Source organism: Xyrauchen texanus, chromosome 42 (assembly GCF_025860055.1).
Source record: "Xyrauchen texanus isolate HMW12.3.18 chromosome 42, RBS_HiC_50CHRs, whole genome shotgun sequence".
NCBI classification, from domain to species: Eukaryota; Metazoa; Chordata; class Actinopteri; order Cypriniformes; family Catostomidae; genus Xyrauchen; species Xyrauchen texanus.
This window is the reverse complement of record NC_068317.1, coordinates 10,876,349-10,898,196: the sequence shown is the minus strand read 5'-3', so window position 1 is coordinate 10,898,196 and position 21,848 is coordinate 10,876,349. Positions and strand designations below refer to the sequence as shown.

The window sequence follows — 21,848 nt, the reverse complement described above, 5'->3', positions numbered from 1 at the left end:
CTACTATCTACCTGCTTGTGCTATGACAAATTGAGTATCCTTTATCCTTTTGCAATGCTATAGCATTGTGATTGTCTTTTATTGTGCACAGAAAGCACATAAGAGCCGTTTGGTTTGTGACATCTTTCGCAAATGTTTTTGTATACACCTTGTGAGTGATATATCCATCTGTCAGGTGGGAACGCCATTAATACACCAACTCACAGCATTAATTGAGTAACGTTGTTGGGGCAGGTCTAAGCGGGTCGCACTAAACAAACTGACGATTTTCATAGTGCCGCAGAGACACAGTGCTTACATTTTTAGAGAAAATTAACCTATGAATGGTTGTCTCTGCATTTTAAGTTTGGATAGGAGAAAGTTTTTTAACACAGAAAAAGTTACACACATCAGATGTAATGAGAGTTTGTACCACAAAAGCAATGAAGATATTTTTGAATGAGTTCCAGTCACTTCTTTTGCAACCAGTTTTGTCAGAAGAGAAAGACTGTCTATTTTAAATGTGTAAATTAAACTACATGTAATTTGGTCATTTTTGATACTTTATGGTATATAATATATTATAAAATATATAATACAATCATTTGTTTTTTTATGAGTACACTAACATACAGACAACTGGTTAGGTTTTTTCTGGTTAGGACTTTTCATGGGGTCTTTACGAAACCAAAATGATTCTTACTGAGTACAAATGTACAAATACATAGAAAAAATTTAAAATCTAACAGAACATTAAGACTTACTGTTTACCACCACAGTCATAAGTAGTGTCTCATTACCTAAAATTGTTGATGAATACTAAAAAAAAGTGATACTGGCTTGATGAAAGAAATGTGTAATGCTAGAGTGTTACCTCCAAATTATATGGCACATCTATGGCAATTCAAAAGAAATCGCAAATATAACTACTGCAGAGGTGTTATGGCTTGGCTGGAAACAAAAACACTCTTAACCAATGTGGAGCACATAGGGTGAGATCTGTTACTCCCCCACTGAATATAATGCATGTGGTTTCCATTAAACTCATTGGGCAGAGATGAGGTGGCTTTAGAAGAATTCCATCCTTTTAAACACTAAAGCAAGCCACTATGGGAACTGCGGCAGAGCAGATTAAATCATAAGTAATGTTATAACACCTCTGGAAGTCATTATACTGTGAGTCTTTTCCACCGGTAAAGTAAACAAAGTCTTGTAATTCAGTCAGTGTGAGTGTGCAGACAGTGTGTCGGACAGAGTGACCAGATTAGACGGTGTCACTAAGAGTTTAGCTCTGTGAGGTCACACTACAGTTAAACTCAGAATCTGTTTAGTCTCAGAGCTTCTAGTAACATAAAAAATCTGACTGCAAATGTGAAATTTTCATTTGTCTTGTCATATATATATATATATATATATATATATAGCTTTGAAAAAATTAAGAGACCACTGCAAAATTATCCGTTTCTCTGGATCTACTATTTATGAGTAAAATTATTTATAATTTTTTTATCCCTATTTCTCCCAATTTGGAATGCCCAATTCCTACTACTTAGTATGTCCTTGTGGTGGCGCGGTTACTCACCTCCATGCATCCCATTAAGAGCGAGAACCACTAATCGCAATCACAAGGAGGTTACCCCATGTGACTCTACAATTCCTAGCAACCGGGCCAATTTGGTTGCTTAGGAAACAAATGGGAGAAGAAAAAATAAAGATGTGGATGGAGGACCACCGGATCAAGATCCTGTCATGGCCAGCCCAATCTCCAGAACTGAACCCCACTGAAAACCTCTGGAATGTAATCAAGAAGAAGCAATCAAACAAAGCAGAGCTTCTTGATTTTTTTGCACCAGAAGTACTGGTAGAGAGCATACCAAAACGCATGAAAGCGGTGATTGAAAATCAGGGTTATTCCACCAAATATTTTTAAATAAATGAAACAAAGAAAAGCAAGAAATCTATAAACAGAATCAATACAAAAAAAAAAAATCCCCGACCCCCAACAACACCCCAGTGGTCACACATTATGACACACGCAAAAAACAAAAAACTACATACATTAACTCCTACTCCTCTCTCTCCACTGCTCCTCCCCGAGAGCCCTCCAAAAATGCCAGATATTTGCACCATTTCCCTACAATCATGTCCAAATTCCCCAATTTCTAGATGACCCTTCTTCAAAAGCCACTGCCCTCCCCATCTCCGAGCAACACTCCTGAAATGGGGGCGCTCCAGCTGACTTCCATCCCCTTAAAACTATTTGTCTGGCGATCATGAAGCTGGTTAGGATCCAATATTTTATGTGCTTGTTCTCTATATTGATGACTGCCCTATCGCCTAAAATACAGAGTCTGGGGCAAAATGAAATCGGAGTGACCAATACATCACACATTAAACTCTGAACCTTCAACCAAAATTCTTGGATATTAACACACCATCAAAAGACATGGGTTGTGTCTCCATCTTCTGAATGACATCGCCAGCAGTCTATACAATCTAGAGGAGGTCCAATAGAATTGATGTAAAATCTTGAATCGCATAAGGCGCACCCTTGACACTTTTTAAAATCCTAGCTCTCACTCCCTCCTCCAATACTAAGTTTATATCTTTCTCCCATAATCTTTTGATTGAAGTTAAAGCTCCATCCCCCAGACTCTGAATTAGCAGGGAATAATACACTGATGCCTCATGACCTTTTCCAAAAGCAGAAATCACCACTCCCAGAGTGTCTGCTGCTTTATGGGGGTGTATACTACTCCCAAAAACAGTACAAAGCTGGTGGCGCAGCTGTAAATACCTAAACAACTGATATCTGGGAATCCCAAAATGTTGAACCAAATTTTCAAAAGATCTCAACACTCCACTCGCATATAGGTCACTGAATGTATTAACCTCCCTCACAATCCACTCTGACCAGCAGAAAGGGGACTTATTAATACATAATTTTGGGTTCAGCCATATGCTCAAAGTAACATTTAAATAAATGTCAGAATTAATCACTCTGGACACTTTTGTCCAAACTCTGCCAGTACAGTAAGACAAAATACACATGCTAAAAATACATTCTCTGAAAAACCTAAATATCTGTTGCGTTCTTATATGTGTTGTTTCTAAAACAAGATTAATCAAATTGATCTTGTTTTAAGGATTTTTTTGACATTTTTACAGCAAAACAATAAAACAATTATTATCAAGAATACGATTTTTGCCCTAATATCAAAGGTCTTACAACATAAAAGAATTGATGATCCAATGTGAATTTTCTTGATAAAACAAAAATTATCGTGCCTGGTGACGTGCATGTAAAATGGCTAGAAATAGCATTTCTGCTAGGCATAAAGCAAAAATGTACAAACTTCTCTGCTCGTATGAATGTAACACAAGAAAGTGTTTCACCACTGTTAAAATGCACTTTGGATCGCATCATTTGTATGTATAAATGTTTTCCATCTGAAAGGACTAAATATTAAATTAAACAAATGACAATAAAATGCAAAGTAATGTATTCAGTAATCAAAATGGCAGGAATATCAGTGCAAAAGCGACCTTCTGTTGATGTAAGAGTTTCTTGCATTCCTTGAATCGATCACGTTTATCTTTTGTCGAATTCGCAATGTCTGGGAACAAGAAAATGCTGTGTTTTTTCTTCCTTTACTCCTTGCCTCGCATAACACGAGATCTTTATCGCATGATCACAGAAATTTGGCCAGAATTGATCGGGGCCTTTCTCCTTCAGGGGATTGGCAAGCCGGAACCCTGTGAGCTTGCTCGATTTCCAGCTTATGGCCTGTTATGCTGAGCAGACCGTCCAGGAATTCCACCATATTCTAACCCTCTGCTCCCTCAGAAATTGCAATATGGATGTTATTTCGCCGACTATGATTCTCCATATCATCCAGCTTTTCCCAGACGCAATCCAAATCCACCTTGGTTGCTAGTGGATTAGCGGTTAGCAGATTCCCTCTCCAATGACTCCAGATAATAAATCTGTTTCTTGACATCTCTCACTCTTGTAACCACCTCAGTGAATTTCATCTCCGTGGCAATGATCGATCAATGTATTACAGCAAGATCCTCCAAGTCACAAGTCCCAGAAGTGGCATGTAAGTGTGTTTGAAGAAAGCTACCTATGAGTCATTATTGAGTGTGAATAAAGAGTTAAACATATTGTACCTCTCTTCCTCCTTCCCATACTGACCAGTTTTACTAAACCTGGTCATTCAGTACATTCAGGTAGTCAGCTGACCTTATTGTATTGCCGCATAACATTACTGAGCCTAGACCTGACCAATTGAAGCAACCCCAGATCATAACACTGTCTCCAGAGGCTTGTACAATGGGCACTATGCATGACTCAATCCTTCGCTGTCAGAGGTCATGAAGAGCTAACAAAACTTATGAAAAAATCAAAAGCCACAACATGTATGTTAGCTCCAATACCAACTAAGCTCTTAAAAGAGGTATTCCCTGTAATCTCAGAACCTCTACTTAATATTATTAACTCCTCGCTATCCTTAGGACATGTCCCAAGACACTTTAAAATGGCAGTTATGAAACCACTTATTAAGAAGCCACAGCTTGACCCTGGAGAATTGGCTAATTACAGAACAATTTATAATCTCACATTTATGTTGAAAATACTAGAAAAGGCAGTGTCCTCCCAATTATGTTCATTTCTACAGGGTATTTGTATATATTAACAATTTAGGCCCAATCACATTACAGAGACTGCACTTATCAGAGTAACAAATGACTTTATATCATCTATAAATGATATAATATCATCTGATCATGGCTGCACTTCTCTTCTAGTGCTTTTAGATCTTAGTGTTGCCTTCGCAACATTCGCTTGAATAGGCTGGAGAATTATGTTGGCATTAGTGGACTTGAATTAGCATGGTTTAGGTCCTATTTATTAGACCACTACCATGTTGATGTGTAAACAAGGAATTGTCAAATCAAACAAAAGTTAAGTATGGAGTGCCACAGGGATCAGATTTAGGGCCTCTACTTTTCTGCTTATACATGCTTTCCCTGGAACATATTAGCAGGAATCATGAAATAAGTTTCCACTGTTACGCAGATGATACCCAACTTTATATTTCTTCTAATCCCAATGAAATTTCACAATTCTCCAAATTAGCAGTGTATCAATAAAATCATAGATTGAATAGCCAGAATTTTCCTGACAAAACAGAGGTACTAATAATTGGAATGAAAACCTTTAAAAATAAGCTGAATAAAAATATATTTTGACTCTCTATGGATGTACTGTTACATCCTCTTAAACAGCAAAGAATTAAGTGTTATATCTGATACCAATCTGTCCTTTAAAAATCGAATTTCCAATGATTGTAGAACAGCATTCTTCCACCTCAGTAATCTTGCAAAGTTATAACGTATGCTCTCTGTTGCTGATGCCAAAACATTTATTAATGCGTTCATGACCTCAAGGCTAGATTATTATAATGCATTACTGGGAGGATTGTCCAGCAAGTTCAATAAATAAACTTCAATTGTTACAAAATGCAGCTGCCAGAGTGGTGACTAGAACCAAGAAATATGATCATATTAGCCCAATTTTATTGTAGTTACATTGGCTACCTGTTCAATTTCATATTTATTTAAAAATTCTGTTAACTACATACAAAGCTCTGAATGGTCGAGCTCTGCAGTACTTTAGTGATATTCTGACACACTATTTTCCTTTAACGTTCATTATGACCACAAAATTCTGGCTTGTTAATAATTCCAGGAATATCAAAATCCACAAAAGGAGGTAGATTCTTTTCATATTTGGCTCCAAAACTATGGAATATTTTCCCTAACACTGTTCGGATGCAGACACAAACACTCAGTTTAAGTCTAGACTAAAGACTCACAATTAGGCTGCTTTAGTTAGGTCTGCCAGCAACATCCATCATGATCTAGAACTCTGCATAAATTGAATCGCATCTACACTAATATTATTCTATTTGTTTCATGTCTCAACCTCGGTATTAATATCCCGAGGTTACCAGAGCCAGCCAGATCCAGCTCCGTTCCTGCTTGGTGTCGGACTCCACTGCTATGTGCCGCTGAGAGATGACGACATACTACAGCTGGTGCTAGCCAGACATCAGTTCAGTCTTTTGACTTCAGAGACTGAAGCAAACTCCAACTGTAAGACATCGGATCCTTTATATGCCACTGCTTGAACCTTGGACTTAGGATGGACCCCACCGAACCTCACCGAAATGATTTGCCGGTTGAAATGTGATGCAACTTATTGATCTCTGCCTGCATCACATTTGTCTATTGATGGACTACACTCTTGAAATGGAATACACAGACTATAATTTAATTACCAACAAGCCTTCATTAGGCAATTAAAAAACATACAATACATCTATGTGAACTTCTGCAGTAAATCCAAGATGGACTTCAAAGACATTAGTCATTAATCTTACAGTTCAAAATTCTTTTGTATTTTTTTTAAACACTGGACCTTAACGCTTAATTTACAAATTTTAGCCATGACTTGCACTGCATATAAATAACTAACATTAGCATTAAATTCATGTTAGCCAGAGGTGAACTGGCCCCCACAGTGAGTCTTACCACATTTGCATTCAGCTTGCTCACAGGGGTTCTATACAATTTCAATTTACAATCATATTTAATCAAACTACACAATGATCACTCTAAGACTTAATAGATATTACAGTTTAATTTTTTTTATGCATGATTTTCTGTAAAGATGCTTTGAAACATTGCTTGTTGTGAAAAGCACTATACAAATAAAAATGACTTGACTATATAGCATGATTCTTGAACGAATTATTCAGATGAGCCAGTTCTTTTGAATCAACAGCACAAAACATACGGTGCAACAAGTGTATTACAATTCTCAAATACATGATTTGAAAGCATCTTCATCTTCATGAGGCGGCTCTTTTGAATCTACAGTGCGAGACATACAGTGCGACCAGTGTAGCACGATTCCTGAATCAATGACTGTAATAAGGTGGTTATTTTGAATCAATAGTGCAAAACATACAATTCAACCAGTGTAGTCCAATTCCCTAAAGAATAACTTTTATGAGGGGATTCTTTTAGACCTATAGCGCACAAACGCACAGTGCAAAGGTGTAGCACGATCATTAGTCAACCATTTATTTATATCACACTTCTTATTACTTGTTTTTTCACATCCAAATTACATTGAATATGATTAAACGTTATGCGAGTAACAAAACGCTGACTGTTTCCATAATAAGGACCTAAAAACATGATAAAAGGGAATATTGACCATGCTTATGATTAAGTTCAGCCCCATCCCTCACAATCATACTGGTCACTTTCTGCTGTATTGGAAATTATATAGCACAATTCAGAAACAACAGAAATAGAGCAAGACATATCTAACCACCAGGGTATGATGTTGCTGTAACTCTCAAAATAGAAAAGCCTATATATATATATATATATATATATATATTATAAAGCACATTTACATCTCTGTTTAGATTCATCTCTCAAACATGGCTAAACTCTCACTTTTGATTTCATTTTCTCAGTTTGCTTCATTTAACTTGGTCCCATCCTGAACCCAACCCTTTCATTTGATCTTTTCCTCCCTCTGGAGTCAACCACATCCTCTACTATCCTCTGAAACAAATAAAAAAGAAAAAACATCCCAGGAATCCCTGAGATGTGTTTTTGCTATAACCAGAACAAAGGCTTTGACACCCCATTCCCACCACCACTTGTATCAATGAATCTGTTCCAAACTAAATTAATCAAATTGAAGGCTGGGTGAGAGTTAGTCCCCTATAAAAACTACCATAAATATAATGCATAGAATACACTGGGCATGATGTATTATGCTTCTGAGGCCTGAGGCTGATGTTAGAGGGTTCATGATCGCCCAACTACTTCTGCCTGACTAGTCCTTTTTAACCGTTACGTTGGCTTTCTTTCTCACGTGCTGCAGTAATCTCCCCCTGTCACACAGGAAACCAGAATGCAGTCTGGCCAGCTGCCAAATTTACCCCTCTCTGTGAAGCCTAGGCCATAAAAACAAGGCATCACCAGTCACACAAAGCTATATCCAACAATACAAAGAACCTTGCTCCAAAAGTAGCTGCTAAAATACCTCTACATTACATTAATAAAGGTACCTTTTAACAGTTTACAAGGTACCAGATTTTAAGAATGCATCTGACCCCTAAATCTACCTTGGACAGATTGAAAAAAAAAACTTGATTGTTCAATGGAATGCTGTGGACTGTTGGCCAGTGATAGGATATAAAACAAAAAACTGACAAGTAATGCCACTTTAAAACAAATCATAATGTCTTTGTATTATCTATACATTTGAGGACTTTGCTCAGCAAATTAATGTAGAAGACCAAATTAATCAGCATATAGTGGGATCAATCAATTGCCAGCCCTAATTTGAGCATTTTTATAGCACTGAAAACAAGCTTAGACATAATGACCATTCTGTAGGCTACAACTGACCAATTTCCTATTTTAACAGTGGCTTATACACCGTGGAGGCATTACAAATGATCTAAGATCCAGGAAAATAATGAAACACATGCTCATCTATCACTTCTATTAAAAGGATCTCACTAATTCAGATCACTATAATGGATGGGTTGACTCAGAGGTAGATATCCCTGTTATTAAAGAGGTAAATCCAACCAACCCAATGCCATTCTATCTGGGCAGTCAATCATGCATACAGTATGTCTAAGCAGCAGAGGGTGTTTGGGATATAGGGCTTTACCATGGCTTTTACTGTCTGCATTGGTCTTAGTGGGTCCTCAAATTGGGCATTAAAACAAAACTGAAAAATAGGTTCCATTTTATTATGAAAAGTGTGTCAAAAGTAGTGTGTCAAAGAGTAAAATAAAATACATTGAAACCACAAAGACCACATTTACATGGACACCAGAAAGCTATTTATTGTGAGAAAGCTGCGTTAGGCTCGAAATCATAGTATGCGTTTACATGAGCTATATGTAGCTTTCTCTTTACTCCTGTATACATGCGGCTCAGTCAGTAATAAGGATGTGCGAGACGACTAAACAGTTCTGAAGCCGCTAGTCGAATGGAATTATTAGTCGGTCAATATTTCTCCCCATTAATCTGTTAAATTTTTGTTTTACACGTTTACGTATGGCTTTATATTTTTTTACAAAGGATGCATTACTGTCATGTTAATGTTACATTTTAAATATTACTAATTAATAATACAATGAAATTATAGGCAAATTATAGATCGCCTAGTGGGAGTACACCCTTGCTTTAGGAAATATACTGCAGAATATTATTTTTTTTTATCTGAGAATGTTGAATCTGATATTTAATCAGAGCTTAACATTATTACTTGTCCAGGACGAGTGGATTTTTGAAGGGCAAGTGAAAGAGAATTTGACTTCCCAACCAGACAAGAGGACTGATTAAAACGTCAATAACTAAACAGTCTTCAAACCAGGAAGGGCATTTCTGAACTATCCAATAAAGTAGGAAATCTCAATGTAGAAGGCAAATTGTGTAAAGCATTTTAAAAATGCACATCCCTGTTTGAAAAACACCCACTGATTGGAACTTGCCTATTTTTGCTCTGCAGACACACAAATCTCTGTACTTTAGGCATTTTCTCTAATAAAGGTTCTTGTATGACAGATTGGCCAGATGATCGTTTTAAACAACAGAGGGACTAGCTACACTATACTGCATTGATCACATGCCATTGCAGGTCAATTTTAAGCAAATTTACTGTGTGACCTCTACAGGTGCACATAAATAAAGCTCACGTTGTACACTGCTGAAAATAGGTTCTTTCTTAATGGCTGGTCAGTAAAGAGCAATGAGAACCAAGATCAGACAAGAGAGGCCTGTTCAAAGGAAACAGGGAAGGGGCAAGCAAGAAGATCAGATTAGATGGGCTCCTGTTTTCCAGACCAACAATTCAACAGGAAATATTAGCTGTATATTCACATATTGTGAATCTGAGCTTTGTAGTAATACATTAAGAAATAGGCCTACATGAAAAAGTACAATGGTTTTTAAATCTAAAATGTATTTGTCACCTTAAAATTGAACGAAAAAAAGAGCAAAGGTCAAGAGAAATGTTGCCACAATAGACTGATCCTTCCTAAGCTAAAACGGTGGTGCTTAAATAGTGGTTGACCCAAAAATAGGTTGCAGGTCTGTTGACAGCTGGGAAAACAAAGCTAAATGCAATTGATAATGTAACTAACCAATTAATCATGCAGAATAGCAAAATAAACAGGTTTATCAACATTTAAAAGAAAGAAGCAAATGCCCCCATTTCTTTTAATGTTTATGTCAAAGGCTCAGTTTTTAATCAAACTCTATATTGCCGCAAATTCATCTGAAAGAAGCTAATAATACATTCAAATACAGGTTCACTTGCAAAGAGGACAAACATGGTTCGACCACAATGTGTTTGTAGTACGGTGAATTATCGGCTGGCGAGACTATGAAACTATCAAAATTCAAAAGACATTCAGAAACCCAAAACCAAACACAACATGTTTGTCCCATGTGTTAGTAGCTAGTTAATCACATGCGCTGTAATTCAAATAACTGGGTAGAGCAGCAAATGTGAACCTCAATATTGCAAGGCTAACATTTGTGGCATATGGGCTATGGTTTTATCAAATACTTGCAGATGTAGCAAGGCTGCACTACTCTATACATAGTATGTATGGATATATGTATAGACATACAGTATATGTTTCAGCCGACAGTCCTCAGTCAAGCTTATTGGATGCAGGATCAAAGCTCAGTTTAGAATGACTTCCAAATAAGGTCTATGCTTTCGCTGCTCTGTAATTTGGCCTAGCTGGAAAACAATGCTTGGATCAGTTCCTAAATATTTCTGCTGAGAGCTCAATAGCTGTATTAGACAAGATAGCTTGAAAAGGATTTCCAGAAAATCATGATTACCTTTGCTATACAGAATGAACATGTACAGTACCAGTCAAACTTTTGGACACACCCAATGTATTAATGTCTGTCATGATCTTAAAATGTTGATCTAGTCTAAAAGTTTATGCCTAAATGCTTTAAATTAGTTTTGTGGACAAATATAAGTTGTGCCAATGTAGAAATGTCTTTCATAAATATGTTTTAGATGGGGTAGTGAAGCAAAAGCACCCAACATGTGCTTAAAAAGAATGCAAGTGTGCTGTACTGTTATCAAGGCAAGTTGCTACTTTGAAAAAGTTAACAATATAAGATATTTTTGATTTACATTTTCTGGTCACAAAATTATGACATTTCTTCCTTTTTGTGTTACTTTATAGTTTTGATGACTTCACTATTTTTCTAAAATGTGGAAATTACCAATAATGAAGACTGAATATGAGTGTCCAAAATTTTTGCTGGTAGTGTGAAAGGCACTTAATAATAATTTTTAACTTCACTTATCTATTAATGCACTCGCAACACTTTAAAGCGAAGTTGAATTTAAACCCTGGAGTATGTTGTGCATTCCCCTTCTGTCGCTCTCTCCACGTTGTGTCGGAGAAGCGACACTAGGGGTCTCTCTTGAGCGCCGATATCCACCTCTGATCTATGAAAAAAGGCCAATGAGAGTTGGCAGCCGGTATTTGCATGTCCCGCCCCCGGACATACGGGTATTTAAGCGGCGCAAATACGGGAGTTCATTCAGAAAATTTCTTCGGAGCCGATGGTCTGTTTGCAGTCTGCTGCGAGAATACACACCCTGAACTCCTGTATCTCTGACGATCTGCTTGCTGTTGGATTTGACGGCGCACAACAGCGGCTTTCTCCTACTTTGCACGGCGTGCATTGTTGCCCCTGAGTGCTTCGACAGCGCAGACACACACACACACACACACACACTGAGTATTAAAAGAGCAATTTCCTTTAAAAGAGTAAATTCCTCTAAAAGAGCAAACACAGCGGCGTTGAACGTCCTTTTAAGGACGCGTCTTTTTCAAGATGCCCTTCCGCCCCTGTGTTGTTCCTGGATGCGGTAGAAGCCTCTCCGCTTCAGACGGCCACAGGTGCTGTCTCGTGTGTTTGGGCCGCGATCACACCGAGGCGGCGTTTGTGGATGGTTCATGTTCTCACTGCGAGCAAGCCACCCCAGCTGCACCCCGCATTGCTCCTTCTTCCCACAGGATTGAGGACGATGCGGTTGGCGCTGGGGGCGATTTGGGGGCGGCAGCGGGTGCAGTTTCGCCGGGTAGCCCCCCGCGAACCTCCCGTTCCCTGACACGCTCGCTGGTCCCCGTCCATGCTCGCGGCAATAGCGGCTCGCCTCACGGCCTGGCTGTCTATCCTCCCAAGCTCGAAGCAGATGAGCTCGCCACTGCATCGGAGAGTGTGATGTCTGATGCCGAGGACTCCCCTGGACTGCCGCCTTCGGGCCAGCAGGCCCAGGCTGAGGCCAACGCTCAGATGTCTGACATGATTTCCCGGATCGCTGTGAGCGTAGGGTTGGATTGGAACCCTCCATCCTCCCCACAGCCTTCACGGTTGGATGACTGGTTCCTGGGGGCAGCGCGCCGTTCGCGGCCTCGCATCCCCCCGGTCCCGTTTTTCCCGGAGGTGCATGACGAGCTGACGTCTACGTGGAGAGCCCCGCTCTCCGCTCGTCTAGGTGCCACCCGCTCCACTCTCACCACCCTCGACGGTGGAGAGTGCCACAGATACGGGGCGATTCCCCAGGTCGATAGGGCAGTTGCGTACCAACTATGCCCCGGTAGCCCTACCTCCTGGCGTGGCCGACCCGTACTCCCATCCAAGCCCTGTAGGACAACATCCTCGCTCAACGCGAAGGCCTACAGTGCGGCTGGACGCGCTGCCTCCGCCCTGCATGCGATGGCCCTCCTGCAAGTCCACCAGGCCAAAGCACTCAGAAACATGCACGGGGGTGGACCTGATCCTGATGTGCTACAGGAACTGCGCTCAGCGACCGACCTCGCCCTGAGAGCGACGAAGGCCACAGCGCAGGCACTCGGACAGGCGATGGCCACCCTAGTGGTCCAGGAACGCCATCTCTGGCTCAATCTGGTCGAGATGCGTGAGGCCGACAAGAACCGCTTCCTGGACGCACCCGTCTCCCAGATTGGCCTTTTCGGTGACACCGTCGAGGACTTCGCCCAACAGTTCTCCATGGTGAAGAAGCAGACGGAGGCCATCTCTCACATCATGCCCCGCCGCACACCTGCCACTACGGGCCCTGCCCCGTCTACTCGCCGAGGGCGTCCCCTGCGGCGAAGAAACCAGCTCCTGCTCCGCCCCAACCCGGCCCAGCTCTCAGCCCCAGCGTCGAGCACCCCGCAGGCACGTACGCCCCCTGTCTCACGAACCCCCTCTAGGACCCGGAAGGCTCCCAAGCGTTCCTGAGACAGTCGACCCAGAGCCGAAGACGTTAGCTCCGGAGGTGGTAAGACCACTCCGCCCCCTGGTGGAGGGCCGGGTGGAGAATCCTTTGTTTTTTTCATTTGCCACACCCCCTGACGGGGGCTGTGGTACCCACATTCTCAATAAAAGAGCTATTTCCTTTGCCTCTGGGTCACCTGGCCCGCAAAAGCCGTTCTCACGGCAACGTGCTTTCAGATTACGACAGTCCCGGTACACCGGATGCGGCGATCCCGCCTTCCGCCTGCCCACGACTGTCCCCCGGCCGGCCAGTTCAGACCTCCTCCTCAGTCACGAACCCGCCCCCTGCCAGGTGCGCGGAGCAAGGTAAGTGCTTTGAGTCTATTCTCAGCACCTCAGGCCGCAACGAAGCCGCCCGACGCTGCATTACCTGTTCCGCCCCGCTGCGAGGCCCGGCCGGGTACGTCCAAAATACTCGTCCCTTTGGTGCCCCTAGCGCAGAGCTGGGAAGCGTGGCTTTCGCTTCCCAACGCATCACGCTGGCTGCACCGGACCATTCGACTCGGTTACGCAATTCAGTTTGCCCGGCTCCCGCCCCCCTTCAGGGGCGTCCGCTTTTCCGCAGTACACGGCGAGCATGCCAGTTCCCTGCGCACGGAAATCGCGACCCTCTTAGCCAAGGGCGCGGTAGAGCCCGTCCCTCCAACCGAAATGAGGAAGGGTTTCTACAGCCCTTACTTCATTGTACCCAAGAAAAGCGGCGGCTTACGACCAATACTGGACCTGCGAGTTTTCAATCGGGCCTTGTTAAAACTCTGGCTGGTGTTCAGCATCTAGATTGGTTCGCAGCGGTAGACCTGAAGGACGCGTACTTCCACGTCTCAATTCTGCCATGACACCGACCCTTCTTACAGTTTGCGTTCGACGGCCAGGCGTTTCAGTACAAAGTCCTCCCCTCGGCCTGTCTCTGTCCCCTCGCGTCTTCACGAAGGTCGCAGAGGCGGCCCTTGCCCCACTACGAGTAGCCGGCATCCGCATTCTCAACTACCTCGACGACTGGCTCATCCTAGCACACTCTCGAGAGTTACTATGCACACACAGAGACCAGGTGCTCCGGCACCTCAGCCGCTTGGGGCTTCAGGTCAACTGGAAAAAGGGCAAGCTCACTCCGGTTCAGAGCATCTCTTTTCTCGGGTTGGAGTTAGACTCAGTCTCAATGACAGCACGTCTCACGAGCGAGCGTGCTCAGTCGGTGCTGGACTGCCTCGCTTCCTTCAAGCCAGGCACAGTGGTCCCTCTAAAACTTTTCCAGAGGCTCCTGGGGCATATGGCGTCCTTGTTCGCAGATTGGTGTTCTTCCCGAACTGAAGACCTGCAGAGATGCGCGATCAAGTCAGTGCTCCTGTTCCTACAGGAGAGGCTGGACAGGAGGCTGTCCCCGTCCACCCTCAAGGTGTATGTTGCCGCCATTGCCGCCCACCACGATCCTGTAGACGGCAAGTCTTTGGGTAAGCACGACCTGATCCTCAGGTTCCTGAGAGGCGCCCGGAGGTTGAATCCCTCCCAGCCAGGCCTAGTTCCCTCCTGGGATCTCTCGCTAGTCTTGGCAGGACTCCAGAGACCTCCCTTCGAGCCGCTTGAATCAATTGGACTCAGGGCCCTCTCTCTTAAGACGGCCCTGCTGATCGCGCTCGCCTCTATCAAGAGGGTCGGGACCTGCAAGCGTTCTCTGTCAGCAACACTTGCCTGGAGTTCGGTCCGGCGGATACGTCTGTGATCCTAAGACCGCGACCGGGCTATGTGCCCAAGGTTCCTACCACACCCTTCCGAGATCAGGTAGTGAACCTGCAAGCGCTGCCCCGGGAGAAGGCAGACCCAGCCCTTTCATTGCTATGTCCAGTGCGTGCCCTGCGCATTTACCTGGACCGCAAACAGAGCACCAGACGCTCTGAGCAGCTCTTTGTCTGCTTTGGGGGACGGCAGAAAGGGAATGCCGTCTCCAAACAGAGGCTCGCCCACTGGGTTGTCGACGCCATCACACTGGCTTATCACACCCAGGCCGTGCCCCTACCCTTGCGGGTCCAAGCTCACTCAACAAGGGGTGTTGCGTCCTCGTGGGCACTGGCCAAGGGCACCTCCCTAGCAGACATCTGTAGAGCCGCGGGTTGGGCAACACCCAACACCTTCGCGAGGTTTTACAACCTCCGCGTTGAGTCGGTGGCGTCTCGTGTTTTCTCAGGTCCGAGTCCGTAGAACTCGGTAACACGTAGACCGACCGGCCGGGTGGATCGCTTGCGCCCAGCGCCCTTTTCCTGACATCAAGTTAAAGTAGTGTGCCTTCTTCCCAGGGTGCCCCACTCCGAGTCGGGACTCTGGTCGATTCCTCCCCAGCCCTCCGGGTCCGCGGTTCAGCGGAGGAACTCGCTGACCCAAGCCACTGCGGGTACCCTGATGGCTACCCTGTACTGGTATAGGTGCTCCACAGGTAAGGCCTCCTGCTCGGACTCCCCCTGTGTGTAATTCCACGGTTCTGTCCCCTTACGAGCGGACCCCCGTGTCTCCCTTAGGCAGTTACAGCTGCCCCGGTCGCCGTGCTGTAGCAACACCCCCTTTCGAGGCTGGATCATGGGCCGAAGGACTGCCTCCAATCTGCCTGGGGAGGCACGGCTGTCCTCCGTTAGAGGGTGGAGGAGTGGCCGAGGACCAAGCTACGGAGTATCGGCGAACTGGCGAGTGTTTTTTTTTTTTTCCATCTGTCTCTCCTCTCTCTCACTGCTGTCCGTGTTGGCCTTTTCCCTCTCTTTTAAATTTTACAGTGTTTTTTTTTGGGGGTACTACACTGTTCCAGGAAGTACCCCCACCCCCATTTTTATTATTTTTGTTTCCTTTCCCCTGTCCCCTCCCAGATTCAGGAAGGCGGAGATGACCTGCTGGCAGACGGGACTCGTTAGTGAAGAGCACTTTTTACCAGTCCTGTCTGGTCCAGTGAATGTTGGTTTGTGCCCATAGGTGACGTTGTTGCCGGTGATGTCACTCATGGAGGGATTGTGCGTTCCTGGTGTAACTCAGGCTGTTGTTGTTATCATCCTGAACCTATCCCGCAGGTGTGATATTTGGATTTACTGCTCCTGTGCAGGTGTTGTTACACGTCGTCTGCCACTGCAATGACTCCCTGTAGTGCTGTCTTAGGAGTCTCACAGTATGGATATTGCAATGTATTGCCCTGGCCACATCTGTAGTCCTCATGCAGCATGCCTAAGGCACGTTCACGCAGATGAGCAGGGACCATGGTAAAAATTAGCATGCGGTACCAGCCTCGGCCACCAGGTGCCACTATCAGTAAGCATGAAATTTTGTGCTTAAAGTGACAGATGTGGTACTATCTATTTATTTGTACTGTTGCAAAATACAAAAGGAATGTTTTGCTAATCTTAATTAAGAAAAGAAACATACTGTATATAACGCTTGAGCGTCTACTAATATGTGAGATCCCACATTTAAATGAATATACCTCAGGTTACTATGTTTCTTCTGCATGACACTTTTGTGAACTCAATCCACCAGATTTAAATGTATAAAACTCATATTAAAGCACATGCATTAAACTGGCACGCTGACAGCAACATCAAACAAAAACTTTTACACTGTTCGTTAATAAAAGTCTGAATATCTGTTAAAACTATTGACAGAACTCAATCCATCTTTCAAACACCTCTGTAATCAGTATTAAACCAAATTTTTACGTAATATACAAATGTTTTACTCATTGACACAGAGAGCTCAAAAAAACAAAAACAAAATGTGACTCTCTAGTCACAGGCCGTTCTGAAGCTGCGTTCATGCAGCCAGAGACACGCAGCGACAAACAACCTCATCTCATTCATTTTGAGAGCTGGCGACTTCCAACAACACAATGTGGGCGTGTCCAGCAACACGACAAAGTTTAGAAATGTTTAACTTTATGCAAATGAAGAGCGACAGCCAATATGAGAGAAGATGGTAGAGCTCACGTGATCCTAATATTTTAATAATAATATTAATTGGAAAGAAACAGTGCTGCTTAGACTCTCCATACACACCACTATCGACCTAACCACCAGCCACTGGTGACATGCAGTGACAAAGTAGCTGGCAGTGTGAATGCAGCTTGAGAGAGCAGGACGCGACCGGTCCCTTAGGAGTGACATCACTCACATGCTAATCTCAAATGAATGATTACAAAAAGAAAAATACTCCATACACCAATTCAAATATAAAGCACAACTAAAATTTTGCTGGAATGGTTATATAAAATGCACAACATTACATATACATATATATATTACGGAATATATTATATATTTTTAATCACACTGTGAAAAAAATAAATCACTAGGTATTTATTTTATTTTTTTAGGCGCATGTGCCTTCCTGAGCCTATGTTCTACAATTTTTTTCTCTCTCTCTGAAATGTTTTGTTGAAATAAATATTTCGATGGAGGAAGTCAAACTTCTCAAACAGGCAGCCCCAACATTATAAACAGCAGTGAGGTGGGACAGAGCAACAATGTATTATGTACCAAAATAACGTTGTTGTTCTTTCTTTTAAAATGACTCTTCATCACCCTTACAAAAATGTTTCACAATTTTACAGTGGTAACAGTAGCCTAACCTGTGCTCAAATGTCATTGCACTCTATATCTAAGGTTAAGAAGGGCTTTCCAAGACTGGTGGACAAATTATGAATAAAGTTTTGTGTAATAGCCTTTATTCTGTTAGAATTAGGTTTAATATTAGGAAATAAACTGGATAATAAATATAATGGGCTCATGTAAATAAATATGCTCATCAACTTTTAAAAGGGGTAGACAACTTTGGTTTTTGACATCAACAACAAAAATAATGTTACATTTATACTTGTGACATGAACTAATCATGAACAAAACTATGCAAGTTAAAATAAAATGTGACCCATGCATGCAGGATCCATTAAATTCAGGTTTTGTACTTTTGCACTTGATGTCCAGTGTAAAATCTGGGTCCCAAAGCAAAACCAGTTCAACCACTAGAACCACTGCTCTAAAGAACTTCTTGTGTCCGGGAGCGACAGCGCGTCACACAGTTCTGGGAGCATTATGTGTGCGCGTTCCTTTATTTTTATGACTTTGCCATGCAGACCTCTAAGATATTTTTCAAAAGTGCCAATAAACCTGTTCTTCTGGACATTTCAAGTTTGTATTTGATTATTTGTGTTGACAATTTTCACCTAGGCAATGATGTAATGGGTTTTCGCCATCCACATGTTTCACCACCTGTAGATTATTCGTTATTAAATCTCCACCTCTATATTCCAGTGATTGCTGCGTCTTTGTTTATGGTAAGTTTCCTCCCCCGACTTCTTGTAATCCCTTTAAACACAGGACTGAAAACAGAGCAAGAGGTGTTGCAAAGGTCAAAGATGTCAATGTAGCGCATGTTTACATGGTCCAACAGATTAAAAAATATTAAAATGCAGTATTGATATTTCAGGTGATTAATGTCATAAAAAAAACAGAAAAAACTCCCGTTGTCACACGTCACAATGAATGGCATACTGAACGAGTGAAGCTTTTGGTTTGACCTCAAATGTTTATAGCCATATTTGTGGCCCAGACAGATGATGAACTTTCAGTTACTGTTTCAATGGGAGGCAGGGCTTCATGTGTTTTCTCTCATTTATCCTCCAGCCAAGAGACCACTGATCTGAGGGGGGGTGTGTGTGTGTGTGTTTCCTGCCCTGTTTCTAATAAACTGCAGATGTGATCAGTCAAAGAGCTGGTGTCGGTGGTTAATTTGTCGTGCTAGGTGAAATATGCTACACACATATACATATATATATATATATATATATATATATATATATATATATATATATATATATATTAGGGCTGACGATTTAAGGTGTTAATTCAGTGCTATTAAATGTATTAAAAATGACGTGTTAAAAAATTAACGCAATTAATCGCAATGCCCCTGGATTGTAATAAGGAAGATTCCTGAGAAATGCAAGCTTGTAGTACCACCTGTTTACTGCATTTAATTATCTGAATATATATATATATATATATATATATATATATATATATATATTTTTAAATATATAAAGATAACTGTGTATAATTACAGTAGACTGTTTGTCCACTCATCTTTTGAGGATTGACCACAGGTTCTCTATGGGATTAAGGTCCGGGGAGTTGCCTGGCTACAGATCCAAAATTTCAATGTAATGATCTCTGAGCCACTTAATTATCACTCTTGACTTGTGACATGGTGCTCCATTATGTTGGAAAATGCACGGATCATCACCAAATTTCTCCTGGATCATTGGGAGAAGTTGCTCTTGCAGGTCGTTTTGATAACATTCTTTATTCATTGCAGTGTTTTTGGGCAGAATTGTGAGAGAGCCCACTCCCTTGGATGAAAAGCAACCCCACACATAAATGGTCTCAAGATGCTTCACTGTTGGCAAGACACAGGACTCATAGTAGGGTTCAACTTTTCTTCTCTGGACTATCGATTTTCCCGACGCCCCAAACAGTCGGAAGGGGGCTTCATCAGAGAAAATAACTTTGCACCAGTCTTCTGCTGTCCAATCCTTGTACTTCCTGCAGAATTTCAATCTGTCCTTGATGTTTTTCTTGGAGAGAAGTGGCTTCTTTGCTGCCCTTCTTGACACCAGGTCATTGTCCAAAAGTCTTCACCTCACTGTGCGTGCAGATGCACTCACACCAACCTGCTGCCAATATTGAGCAAGCTCTGCACTGGTGGTGACACGATTCCATAGCTGACTACTCAGGAGGAGACAATCTTGGCACTTGCTGGACACTATGGGACGTCCTGAAGCCTTCTTCAATGCAGTTGAACCTCTCTCCTTGAAGATATTGATGATCCGGTAAATGGTTCTTTCAGGTGCAATATTCTTTGCAGCAATTTCCTTGCATGTGAGGCCCTTTTGATGCAAATCGATGATGGCTGCATGTCTTCCTTTAGAGGTAACCATTTCTAACAAGAACACAATGATTGGAAGCACTTCTTCATTCATTTTATAGCAATCAATCTGCTCTTATAATCCAATCAGAATGATAGAGTGATTTCACCTGACTAGTACTCGTTCACACTTTCCCAGCTGCTGCTGATATGATTAATGAAATGATGTTGGCTGGTAATTTTGTGCCAGGACCAAAAAAGAATGAAATTTGGGCTTTTGTGATAAAGTTTATATTTTTTGGCCAATGAAGCTTTTTACAATTACTTAAAATGCATCTGATCACTGCATAATAATCCAGAAACAATGTGAGAAAGCAGAAAACTTTGCGAAACATAAAATGTATGTCACTGCCAATACTTCTGGCCATGGCTGTATGTATATTTATATATTATAATATATACAAATTTGGTAAATTCCACATACATTAACTCAAAATTGGTAAATCTCAAAAAAAAAAAAAAAAAAAAAAAAAAATAAGATAGTTATAATTGAATTTTGTTTGAGTCACTTAAATGTATAAAGAAAAAATCTAAATGTTCTATTGGCTTTAAAAAAGTTGATTATAATTGAAGTGTCTTTTTTTTCCTTTCTCACTGTAACCCCTACAAACATATACCACACACACATACCACACACACACACACACACAGTATAAAGGCATAGTCACTTTTTCCTTTTTGCCTGCTTCATAAATCAAAATAAAAACTGTGAGAATGTTAATAAGTTTTTAAAATAATGATTCATATTATTATAAATTACAATGATCTATTATAATAGTATTATTACAAAGAGGTTGTAAATAATGTAAAATAGTCATATTTTAAAACATAAAAGAAAAAAATCCTTAGGTAGTTAAATGAACATGGGAAGGATCCACATAAAAAGTATTCTCCCTAGCAACAAGTGTAGATGGGCTGGATTCATATTGAAAGAAAACAAGCAAAAAAGATGAAGTTAATTTCACCTTTTTCACTCTATTGCGCACTCGAAATGACAGAAAAACAAGTAAAACTGCAAAAGAGTTGTTTGTGAGAGACGACAGAGACAGCAGAACATCTTTTTATAAACACACCCAAAAATATCTGACTGAGAGACAGACCGTTATTTAACTCACATTTCTATCTTTACATCATTTCATTTAAGAACCACATATGCCTTTCCTTTGACAAATGAACATAAAGCCCCGAATAAAAAGGTGTCTTTCGTTAGACATAATGCAACTTTACCTTTTGGCTTTTATATTTGTTCTCTTCACTTTCGTCAACGTGTCTCCTTTTTCTCTTTAACCCTAAAACAGGTTCGCATAAATCCTTCAGACGAAACAAATCATGGAAAATATTCCATTCTGGGTCCGTCCGAAATAAAATCAAGTATTCCGCGAACTCGACGGGCCGCGTTTATCGTCTACGTGTATGCATTGGAAAAAAGGATTGATGAGCGCTGGAGTGAAAAGTGTGATATCAGCAGAGAAACAGGAGCCTCTCCA

The 21,848-nt window shown here is 41.7% G+C and overlaps 1 protein-coding gene across 2 annotated transcripts in view; it reads right to left on the bottom strand.

The window, feature by feature from the left end:
* The window catches only part of LOC127634961 (integrin beta-1-like), a 41,135-nt gene extending 19,287 nt beyond the window's left edge, over positions 1–21,848 (bottom strand). For both annotated transcript variants that reach the window (XM_052114740.1, XM_052114741.1), the window contains exon 1: positions 21,589–21,848. The gene's annotated coding sequence lies outside the window, so the exon portion shown is untranslated. The remainder of the gene's footprint in view (positions 1–21,588) is intronic.